Raw genomic sequence first — 10,476 nt, forward strand, 5'->3', positions numbered from 1 at the left:
GCCAATTGCCCCTTAAAAGACTGTAAAAGCTGTTTAACAAAATTTTTCCATCACCCATCCAATTGCCAAACTCCACTTTTCATTACTATAATTATATCTACTTTGAGTTGGAATGTACAGTCGTGCCTCAGACAGCAAGGCAGACTAATTGACCTTTATCACCATCAGATTATATGCACACATCAGCATACACAAGCAACAAACACAGGTCACCTGAACATCTGTGTGCGGTGACTGTGTTTATATTCTTGTAGAATTTGAAATTGTGACAAATCAAGTTTTTTAAAGGTCAGAGCATAAACTGAGTCATATATTTGACCCAGATTTGTAGTTGAAATCAGTGGAGAGTTTGAGTCAGACTCATTTGATGCTTGCTTATGTAGGCTGTTTGCCAAACACGCACACACATACCAAATGTAATTTCAACCATGTTTTATTTTCTTTGTTCCATGAAACACAAAAAGAGGTCTTAGATTGAACTTCTCTTTCGATATTATGAAAATGGATGTTGCATACTTCCAAGATCCTAAAAGGACAAAAAGCACCATAAACGTGTCATAAAAGTAGTCCATATGACCCTTAAATCTCTTAACCTGCAAGTTCTGTTTATACTAGGCTAACACTTGTACTGTTCATGGTCATAATTGACAATACATATACCACATTTTTTGAAACATTTTGTTTGTAAACCTAACTTAACTAACTTCTTGCATAGTTATTACCAAATGTTTTTTGTTGCGTTTTGGTGGACTGTATACATTTAGACCTAAAGTATTTGTTGTTACCCTCACTTCAGTAGAAAGCAAACTTGAAGTTTTATGAAAAGGTTACTTTGTATTATGCATTAAGGGGCATCTGCTGCCATCTGCTGGAAAAACATGACAAAAAAATAATAATTTTATAGCAATGACAAGTATAGCCTATAGGTGGCCTCAGTGCTTTCCATATTGCTTCCTGGTCTCTGTAACTTAATTCAGTAACTTAAATTTTTTAAATAATTCAAAAATATTTTAAAATTCTCATTACACTTCAAACTAAACGAAAATATAATCAAAGTAACAAAGTGGTCAAAAAATCATACCAAATTCAAAAATGTTACACTCTCCTTCCATCGGCCCCTTTTGTAGTGACTTAAATGTAACAATAAAAATAATAATAATAATAATAATTGAAACCATGACCTCTAGAAAATGTAACACAAATCTCATAATTTTTTTTTTCAACAAACGGCTTCAACAGCGATTGTCAAGGACATTATTTGATGTTCTGTAATTTCAGATTACTTTAATTAATTAACTTTATTACCACCTGCTGGTGGAATCTCCAGTCTACAAATGCAGGAACTGAATTTGGACTTTGTGCTGAGTTAAGAGGTGGTATTGCAACGTCTTAGCGCAACGACCAAATTATTAGGAAAATTGCAAATTGCGCTTTGCGCTCTTCATTTACATTCAATACACCCACAGTAGCGCAAACACTCCAGCCCACGCCCATTTGTGCTGGCTCGAAATTTGCTTTTAGAATTAACGCTATCATGAAAATAGGTTAAGACATTGCACACGGTCGTAGCGCAATGTGATGTGCTTTACACACTCACGAAAATAGAGCCCTCAGACTCTTAGCCCAAGAACATTATGAAAAATCACAACAGCAAAAATTGTCCCTAAGATTCTTTTTTTCTTAATTTTCTTATTTGACATTATAAATCACTGGGTGTAAATAAGTTGGCTCACAAAAACAACTTCTTTTGTTTTGTTCCCAATCGTTTTAACTGTATCTGAGAAAGATTTTGTGTTTATATGACAAAGATAAAGCATTGCAAAAATAATGTATCCAAAACGTCCAATAACGTCCAAAAACGTCTCCATGTGTCCAAAATCCTCTCCATAGAAATAAAACATAATAATTGTACATAAGAACTAATTACACATGCAAACACAACAATGACTAAAGGTTTGCATAGCATGGCAGACATGATTTTAGTCATGAGATTTCACAGAATGAGTTTCATTCTGTGTCATTTGAGTCATCATTGAATTATCAAAACGTAACACTTCTGATTTGTCTGCAAATTTCAAAGCACTTGCTCAGTTTTGCTCATAATGATCACATGCACTGGAAATTAGAGCGTCTAAGCTTTCAAACAATACCGATTTTGTTTTGGTCAAGACTGTAGTAATTCATATTTTGATGATAATTTCTTTAGGCCAATCCGAATTTAAAGGGTTAATGAAAACAAGGAGAGTTCCGACAGTGAGAAAGATTATCAGTCAATAGCTATTTAAATTTTAATCTGTTCCTCAAGCAAAGTTATAGTATGGCTTCTAAAGACTTAAAATATAGCACATGATTCATATATCCTATATTTATGATACTGTTATGGTGCTTTTTTTGGAGCTCACGCCAATCTTGCTGTGTCAGACTGGACGGGATGCTCAAAACAAACAAAGCTACTGTAAAGGGATCAATGGAAAGGAGGAGGCGAGAACCGGCTTGACAATATAAATAATAGTTTAATGATAAACTTAAAAGACAGCATAAACACACACATGACGGACATGTCCGTAAACGATCTCTCTCTCCCGCATGATCCTCTGCAGTCGACCTTTATACCTCAGAGGCTTGATTAGCCTGATACGGGACCGGATGTGTAGGATCACGACCAGGCCCCACCATCCGCTCTGCCACAGCTACCATTAAATTATAGCCATTATAGTATCATTTAATTAGCCTTTAATTAGTTCTCTTGTCTCTCTCTGCAGTGTCAGCTCTGATGTACCTCCACAGGATGAGAATCATTCATAGAGACCTCAAACCAGAGAACATCGTCCTACAGCAGGGACAGGGAGAGCTATAGGATGCTCACTTGCTCCCTATTTAGTGCATGACTTAACCTCCAGTGTGCTGTCTGTCTGCACTGGTCTCAGAACAGTTATAGGAGAGCTATAGGATGCTCACTTGCTCCCTATTTAGTGCATGACTTAACCTGAAGTGTGCTGTCTGTCTGCACTGGTCTCAGAACAGTTATAGAGAGCTATAGGATGCTCCCTTGCTCCCTATTTAGTGCATGACTTAACCTCCAGTGTGCTGTCTGTCTGCACTGGTCTCAGAACAGTTATAGGAGAGCTATAGGATGCTCCCTTGCTCCCTATTTAGTGCATGACTTAACCTCCAGTGTGCTGTCTGTCTGCACTGGTCTCAGAACAGTTATAGGAGAGATATAGGATGCTCCCTTGCTCCCTATTTAGTGCATGACTTAACCTCCAGTGTGCTGTCTGTCTGCACTGATCTCAGAAGAGTTATAGAGAGCTATAGGATGCTCCCTTGCTCCCTATTTAGTGCATGACTTAACCTCCAGTGTGCTGTCTGTCTGCACTGGTCTCAGAACAGTTATAGGAGAGCTATAGGATGCTCCCTTGCTCCCTATTTAGTGCATGACTTAACCTCCAGTGTGCTGTCTGTCTGCACTGGTCTCAGAACAGTTATAGGAGAGATATAGGATGCTCCCTTGCTCCCTATTTAGTGCATGACTTAACCTCCAGTGTGCTGTCTGTCTGCACTGGTCTCAGAACAGTTATAGGAGAGCTATAGGATGCTCCCTTGCTCCCTATTTAGTGCATGACTTAACCTCCAGTGTGCTGCCTGTCTGCACTGGTCTCAGAACAGTTATAGGAGAGATATAGGATGCTCCCTTGCTCCCTATTTAGTGCATGACTTAACCTCCAGTGTGCTGTCTGTCTGCACTGGTCTCAGAACAGTTATAGGAGAGCTATAGGATGCTCACTTGGTCCCTATTTAGTGCATGACTTAACCTCCAGTGTGCTGTCTGTCTGCACTGGTCTCAGAACAGTTATAGGAGAGCTATAGGATGCTCCCTTGATCCCTATTTAGTGCATGACTTAACCTCCAGTGTGCTGTCTGTCTGCACTGGTCTCAGAACAGTTATAGGAGAGCTATAGGATGCTCACTTGGTCCCTATTTAGTGCATGACTTAACCTCCAGTGTGCTGTCTGTCTGCACTGGTCTCAGAACAGTTATAGAGAGCTATAGGATGCTCCCTTGCTCCCTATTTAGTGCATGACTTAACCTCCAGTGTGCTGTCTGTCTGCACTGGTCTCAGAACAGTTATAGGAGAGCTATAGGATGCTCCCTTGCTCCCTATTTAGTGCATGACTTAACCTCCAGTGTGCTGTCTGTCTGCACTGGTCTCAGAACAGTTATAGGAGAGCTATAGGATGCTCCCTTGCTCCCTATTTAGTGCATGACTTAACCTCCAGTGTGCTGTCTGTCTGCACTGGTCTCAGAACAGTTATAGGAGAGCTATAGGATGCTCCCTTGCTCCCTATTTAGTGCATGACTTAACCTCCAGTGTGCTGTCTGTCTGCACTGGTCTAAGAACAGTTATAGGAGAGCTATAGGATGCTCCCTTGCTCCCTATTTAGTGCATGACTTAACCTCCAGTGTGCTGTCTGTCTGCACTGGTCTCAGAACAGTTATAGGAGAGCTATAGGATGCTCACTTGGTCCCTATTTAGTGCATGACTTAACCTCCAGTGTGCTGTCTGTCTGCACTGGTCTCAGAACAGTTATAGGAGAGCTATAGGATGCTCCCTTGATCCCTATTTAGTGCATGACTTAACCTCCAGTGTGCTGTCTGTCTGCACTGGTCTCAGAACAGTTATAGGAGAGCTATAGGATGCTCACTTGGTCCCTATTTAGTGCATGACTTAACCTCCAGTGTGCTGTCTGTCTGCACTGGTCTCAGAACAGTTATAGGAGAGCTATAGGATGCTCACTTGGTCACTATTTAGTGCATGACTTAACATTCAATGTGCTGTCTGTCTGAACTGATCTCAGAACAGTTTGAAATGCACCTTATTGTCATCATAACTCCATATAAAGCCTCTGAAAGACACATTTATCAGCTTTTGGATGGCAGACGGTGGAGCGATGAGAGAGAGATAGTTTATGGACATGTCCTTCATGTGTGTGTTTGTCTTTTCTCGGGACATTGGAGTTTGAGTCCAGCGTCGAATAAAATTGAGCCACGCCCAACCTATCGCCATCGGCCTTTATCCCTCTCGGAGGCTTAAATAGCCTGATAAGGGACCGGGTGTGTATAACCGCCCTGCCACACGGTGGATTACTGGAGTGTTGGCACACTGGTGTTTGAGTGTATCACTGGATTTAGACCATTTCTACCAACCTGGCAACCCGTTCAATGGTATATACCCTCACCCAGCTGTCTCATTGTGTTCAGTTATATTCTGTGTGTATATAAATCCAGGTCCGTAGCCAACATATTGAAAGGGGGGTTCTTTTTTCAAAAAGTGGACCTTTTTGCAGTTTTTCTCCTCCTTTTGTATTTAATTATGAGGTTCAAATACTTCATTTTGGTGACCTTTTATGCACTAACTAGATGTCTGTATAGTCCTTTACATAAATATTTATTCAGGGCTGTGAAATTCTTAATAAATAAAAGTTTTTGTTTTTTAAAATAATATCTGTCATTGAAGTAATCCAAAAGTAATCAGTTACATTAATTTCATATTGTGGTACTTGGATTACGTTACTGAATAATTTTTTTATGAAGTAATTTGTAACTGTAACGGAATACATTTTTAAAGTAACCCTCCCAAGCTTATGCATAACAACCTGTTTGCCAGTTTTTTTGAACATATGTTCAATATTCTGCGACAATGACGCTGCTGCCTGCTTTCTCTTCCGTCTCTCCTGCTCTTTTCGCCCCATACTCACTATTTGGTTGTACAGCCTGATATAAAAACAGTCAAAACACCTTTTTTTGAAGCTTTGTCAATGACTAAACACTCATTCATTAGATGTATGTACATCCAACTTCACTCAACTAGTACATACTCGTGACCTCATACATCCTCACACTATCAGTGAATCGGTGCAAAATAAACTCATAACAGTTAATAAATAAAGGATAACATGACACGCATAAAAAACACTCAGACTAACTCACATTAAGACATAACACTCTCACATACTAGGCATCGTAAATCAATTAAATAATTCCAGATAATTTACCTCAAGCGGTCTGCTTTGATGTTCTCAGAAGAATAAGATGCGCACCGAAGGAGAAGCATTTCCATTGGCTCCAGTCTGCCGGTATTGGCCAATCACAAAAGTCGATATTGCACAGCCAATATCACTGAATATCCAACTATGTTTTATTATTAATTACGCTACGTTTATATGGCTATTATATTGTAGACTATTGAGTGTATAAAATATAGAAATCCTTTTAATAAAAAAAATAATATATATATATATATATAACCCCCCATCATTCAGAGGCGATGCTTCTTCACCGTTGCTTTGAAAAGCGTATAGAGATTGCCAAGACATGTGACCAACTGGGCGGCAACGTCATCAGAACGCAAAGAATTATGGGTATGTTTGGCCCGTTTACATGGGCTGGCATCACATAGCAGGCTAGTGGCATGAAAATAATAAAAAAATTAGCGTAAAAAACAGAATATAATCCTACAAAATGCAGCGGGCTAAAGAAAACATTGTTGGACCATACCGCCTAAAACTACATCCTAATGCAAAGACGAGATATGACGAGAAAATAAAGGGAATCAAAGGACTGGATTCTTACGAGCATAGTGACTGGTCAGGGGAGGTCAACCTGAAAAGGCTGTGTTGTGGTGCTTTTGCAGACATGGTTGCTTGCGATAATCAGAACTGTCCTATACAGTGGTTCCATTTAGGTTGCGTGGGATTCAGCAGCACACAGAGAAGAGTTATGGCAATGCGATGCTTGCACATGTCTGTGACTTATCACCCACAACCTACCTCATACATTTCCAGTTATCTTTTCTATGGACTCTTTATAATGTAAATGTCTTCATCTAAATGTATTTACATGTTAAATATGTAAAGAAACTGAAATTAAGTTGGTTGTTACTACCATTTAAGTTATGTAATTGTGTATTGCAATCCAAACTGATTTTGCACAATTCTTCCTTAATACAGATAAAGGAGGCAGAATTTCATTCAGTCTTTGTGTATTTTATTTGCAGAGATGGCTAAAAATCATTACATGTGAGAAGTGACATTACAAAATCTTAAAAAAAAAAAAAAAACATATTTACATATTAGATGTGAGCATAGTGTATAATTCTAACACGACGGCTTCACAACAATACTTGGACACATATTGGTCAAAGCACAGCACACAACCACAGTTTTATCCAGCAAAGTCTTATCCTCCCCCTCACAAGGCACCACATATCCCAGGCCCAGTCAGGATCACACTCCAACATTTCATAGGCAGGTTTGCCTGCAAACACAGTCACCAAATAAATTGCTATGTAGCCTAGTTGTACAACATTTAAACCGATTAACGTTACGCTTTAGTACATTGGTAACTTAAGGTAATTTTCTAGCCATTTCATGCTAGTTAACAGTTAACATTGGCCTAACGTCAAATCTAATGGTCTGGTTAAATCAAACAAAACACGCTGGTTATTTGCTCACAACATAACATTTACAATTACTCTCTGTAATTTAACTTTGTGAAAATGCTTTGAACACACCATCATGTGTGGTGGAGCGTTATCGAAGGTAATCTTGGGCCTCCTTACTGCTGCTATCCATGCCATTCGTCGCCTTTTTGTCACCTCTGAAACATGGCTTGTACTATTATTTTTCCACGCTGGAAAACGATAAAAGGATTTTCCGTTCTTAAGCTTTATGCCACTTCTATCGTGAGAACGACTATTGCAGTTTATAACACAGCGTTCTTCCATCCATGCAATCAAGTCTGGCGCCTTCTGTTTGTGCCGCGTATTCCCAAAATGCTTTGCGTTCACCACTGGTAATACGTCACGATGACGTCACATTAGCAAACCTCTATGAACTGCACGCGCGGCACACACACACATGTCCAGCTACAATATTAAATCATATTAATTTGAAACAGCAATCCAGAATATTTGTCACAAGCATTGATTAAAACAATGATGACAATAATCACATGAAAAAAAAAAAACGACTTAAATTCTGGACCTTTGGCAGTGGGGGGTGGGGGGTTCGACCCCCCTCCGCCTACGGGCTTGAAATCTATCAGCAAGACTGGACACAAAGCACAGCGGGGGTTAATAGAGTCTTTCATCCCCTTGACCTGTCATAAATCTTTCATAAGCAGCCAAGATTCACTATTGTTTAAACATTTTACGATAGCAATCTATGCTTCTACAGTTTGCTGTTTCAAAGATTGCTTTACTGTTTTTGGCCATGCTCCACTGTTTATAAAATATATCCTTTGAGAATTTAGGAAAAATCAAGACTGGCGCCAGTGGGTGTGTTGTAAAATAGTTATTTTTCTCTCCTTATGAACACTAAACTGTTACAGAAACATGAAGATGATATCGTGGTTTATGGAGATCTCCCCAAACATCTTCCTAATCTACAGAACCTCCAGTGAGCGCATGAAATCGATCTATAATGTCAGCATAAATATATAAACAGTGCAAGTTGTTTACATCATTTTGTGTTCCAGATTGTTAGCTGGTCAACTGGAGCACTGACTACAACTGATGCTGAGATGGTCAGTTAAAGAGAGAGGCTACGATTAAGACAAAGGGGTAAAGACAGTCAGGACGGGCCCCAAGAGACAGAGGAGTACAGTGAAGATACTCCATAGGGGGGCAAAGAGTCTCCAAAGGGAACCTGTTTCTGCTTTGACGAATTAAGCCACATTCTGAATCTAAAGGTAGGTTAAAGTTCCTATCAAGGAAAGGACTAAGACTTTTGTGTCTCATGCAGATGTACACACTTGTCTCTCTCTCTCGCTTCAACTTGTCCACATGCTTAATATGACCTCAGCTATATTGATATACTCCGTACAGCCGGAGGAGGACATGGCTTCCCTACAGGAACCAATCGAACAGGACACGCGCATTCCTCCAGCCAATCAGGAGCTGCTGTTTGAGGCTTGAGCCGCATAATAGCATCATGCAGTGTGCAATCGATTATAGTGTCCATCTGTTTATATGAGGCTACTAATTGAAAGCATCTTTGATGCAACAGCAACTCATTTTGCACTTCAGCCAGCTTTCAAAGGGGTCACAAATTTGAATACATTTTCCTTGATAGATTAAGAAATTCTTTTATTGGTGATTTGCTGATGTTATGATTTGGTGAAACATTCTGAAACATACTGTAACTTGCAGAACTCACCAAGCCTGGCACACCATACGATCGCTGAAAAAGGGCTGGCAGAGGCTGCAGCGGGGGCAGAATGTAGCCATGTAAGTCAGAATTGTGGCCTAGCTGTTAGTGCTCTTGCTCTGGACAGATTGAGCTCATATGACAGATGTTGATTCTCTGGAATCAAACAACCAAACATACTTTGCAATATCTCTTTCGGCTCCAGTGTGAGTCTTCTCAGACATAACTGTACATTGTCCAAACAGAAGAATGAGATGGTGCCCATGCATCAGAGGTTAAAGGCCACACTTCAGATATTCAGCACTAGTCTGCACATTGACATCGACAAATACCAAGAGCAGAGAGATACAGGGATAGGAACAACACACACTCAGACACCCAGTCCTATGTATAGCATTACTTTCAAAATGTGAATACTGATAGGTGATTTGCTGATGTTATGATTGATGAAGTTATAATTAGTGATTTGGTGTAATGATTGGTGGTTTGCTGATGTAATGATGTGGTGATATTATTATTGAGGATTTGATGATTTTGTTATTGCCGATGATGTGATGAATGATTTTGGGATGTTATGATTGGTGAATTGGTGATATTATGGTTTGGTGATGTCATAATTGGTGATGTTATTTTTTGGTGATGTTTTGATTGAAGTTATGATTAGTGATTTGGTGATGTTATAGTTTGTGATTTAGAGAAATTATGGTTGGTGATTCTATGATTGGTGATGTTATGATTTAGTGATGTTATGATTTGGTGATTTGGAGAAGTTATGATTGGTGATTTAAGGATGGGTGATTTGGTGAAGTAATGATTGGTGATTATTATAATTGGTGATTTGGAGATGTTTTGATTTAGAATTGTTATGATTAATGAAGTTATTAGTGATTCGGTGATGCTATGATCGGTGATGTGGAGAAGTTATGATTGGTGATGTAATGATAGGTGATTTGATAATGTTATGATTGGTGATTTAAATATGTTATGATCGGTGATGTGGAGAAGTTATGATTGGTGATGTAATGATTGGTGATTTGATAATGTTATGATTGGTGATTTAAATATGTTATGATCGGTGATGTGGAGAAGTTATGATTGGCGATGTAATGATTGGTGATTTGATAATGTTATGATTGGTGATTTAAATATGTTATTATCGGTGATGTGGAGAAGTTATGATTGGCCATGTAATGATTGGTGATTTTATAATGTTATGATTGGTGATTTAAATATGTTATGATCGGTGATGTGGAGAAGTTATGATTGGCGA

The 10,476-nt window shown here is 39.1% G+C and overlaps 1 pseudogene; it reads left to right on the forward strand.

Annotated features, from left to right (window-relative positions):
- Positions 1-5,131: 5,131 nt before the first annotated feature.
- Positions 5,132-10,476, forward strand: part of LOC127620703 (inhibitor of nuclear factor kappa-B kinase subunit beta-like) — an 8,624-nt pseudogene continuing 3,279 nt past the window's right edge.

This window comes from Xyrauchen texanus, chromosome 27 (assembly GCF_025860055.1).
Source record: "Xyrauchen texanus isolate HMW12.3.18 chromosome 27, RBS_HiC_50CHRs, whole genome shotgun sequence".
Lineage (NCBI taxonomy): Eukaryota > Metazoa > Chordata > Actinopteri > Cypriniformes > Catostomidae > Xyrauchen > Xyrauchen texanus.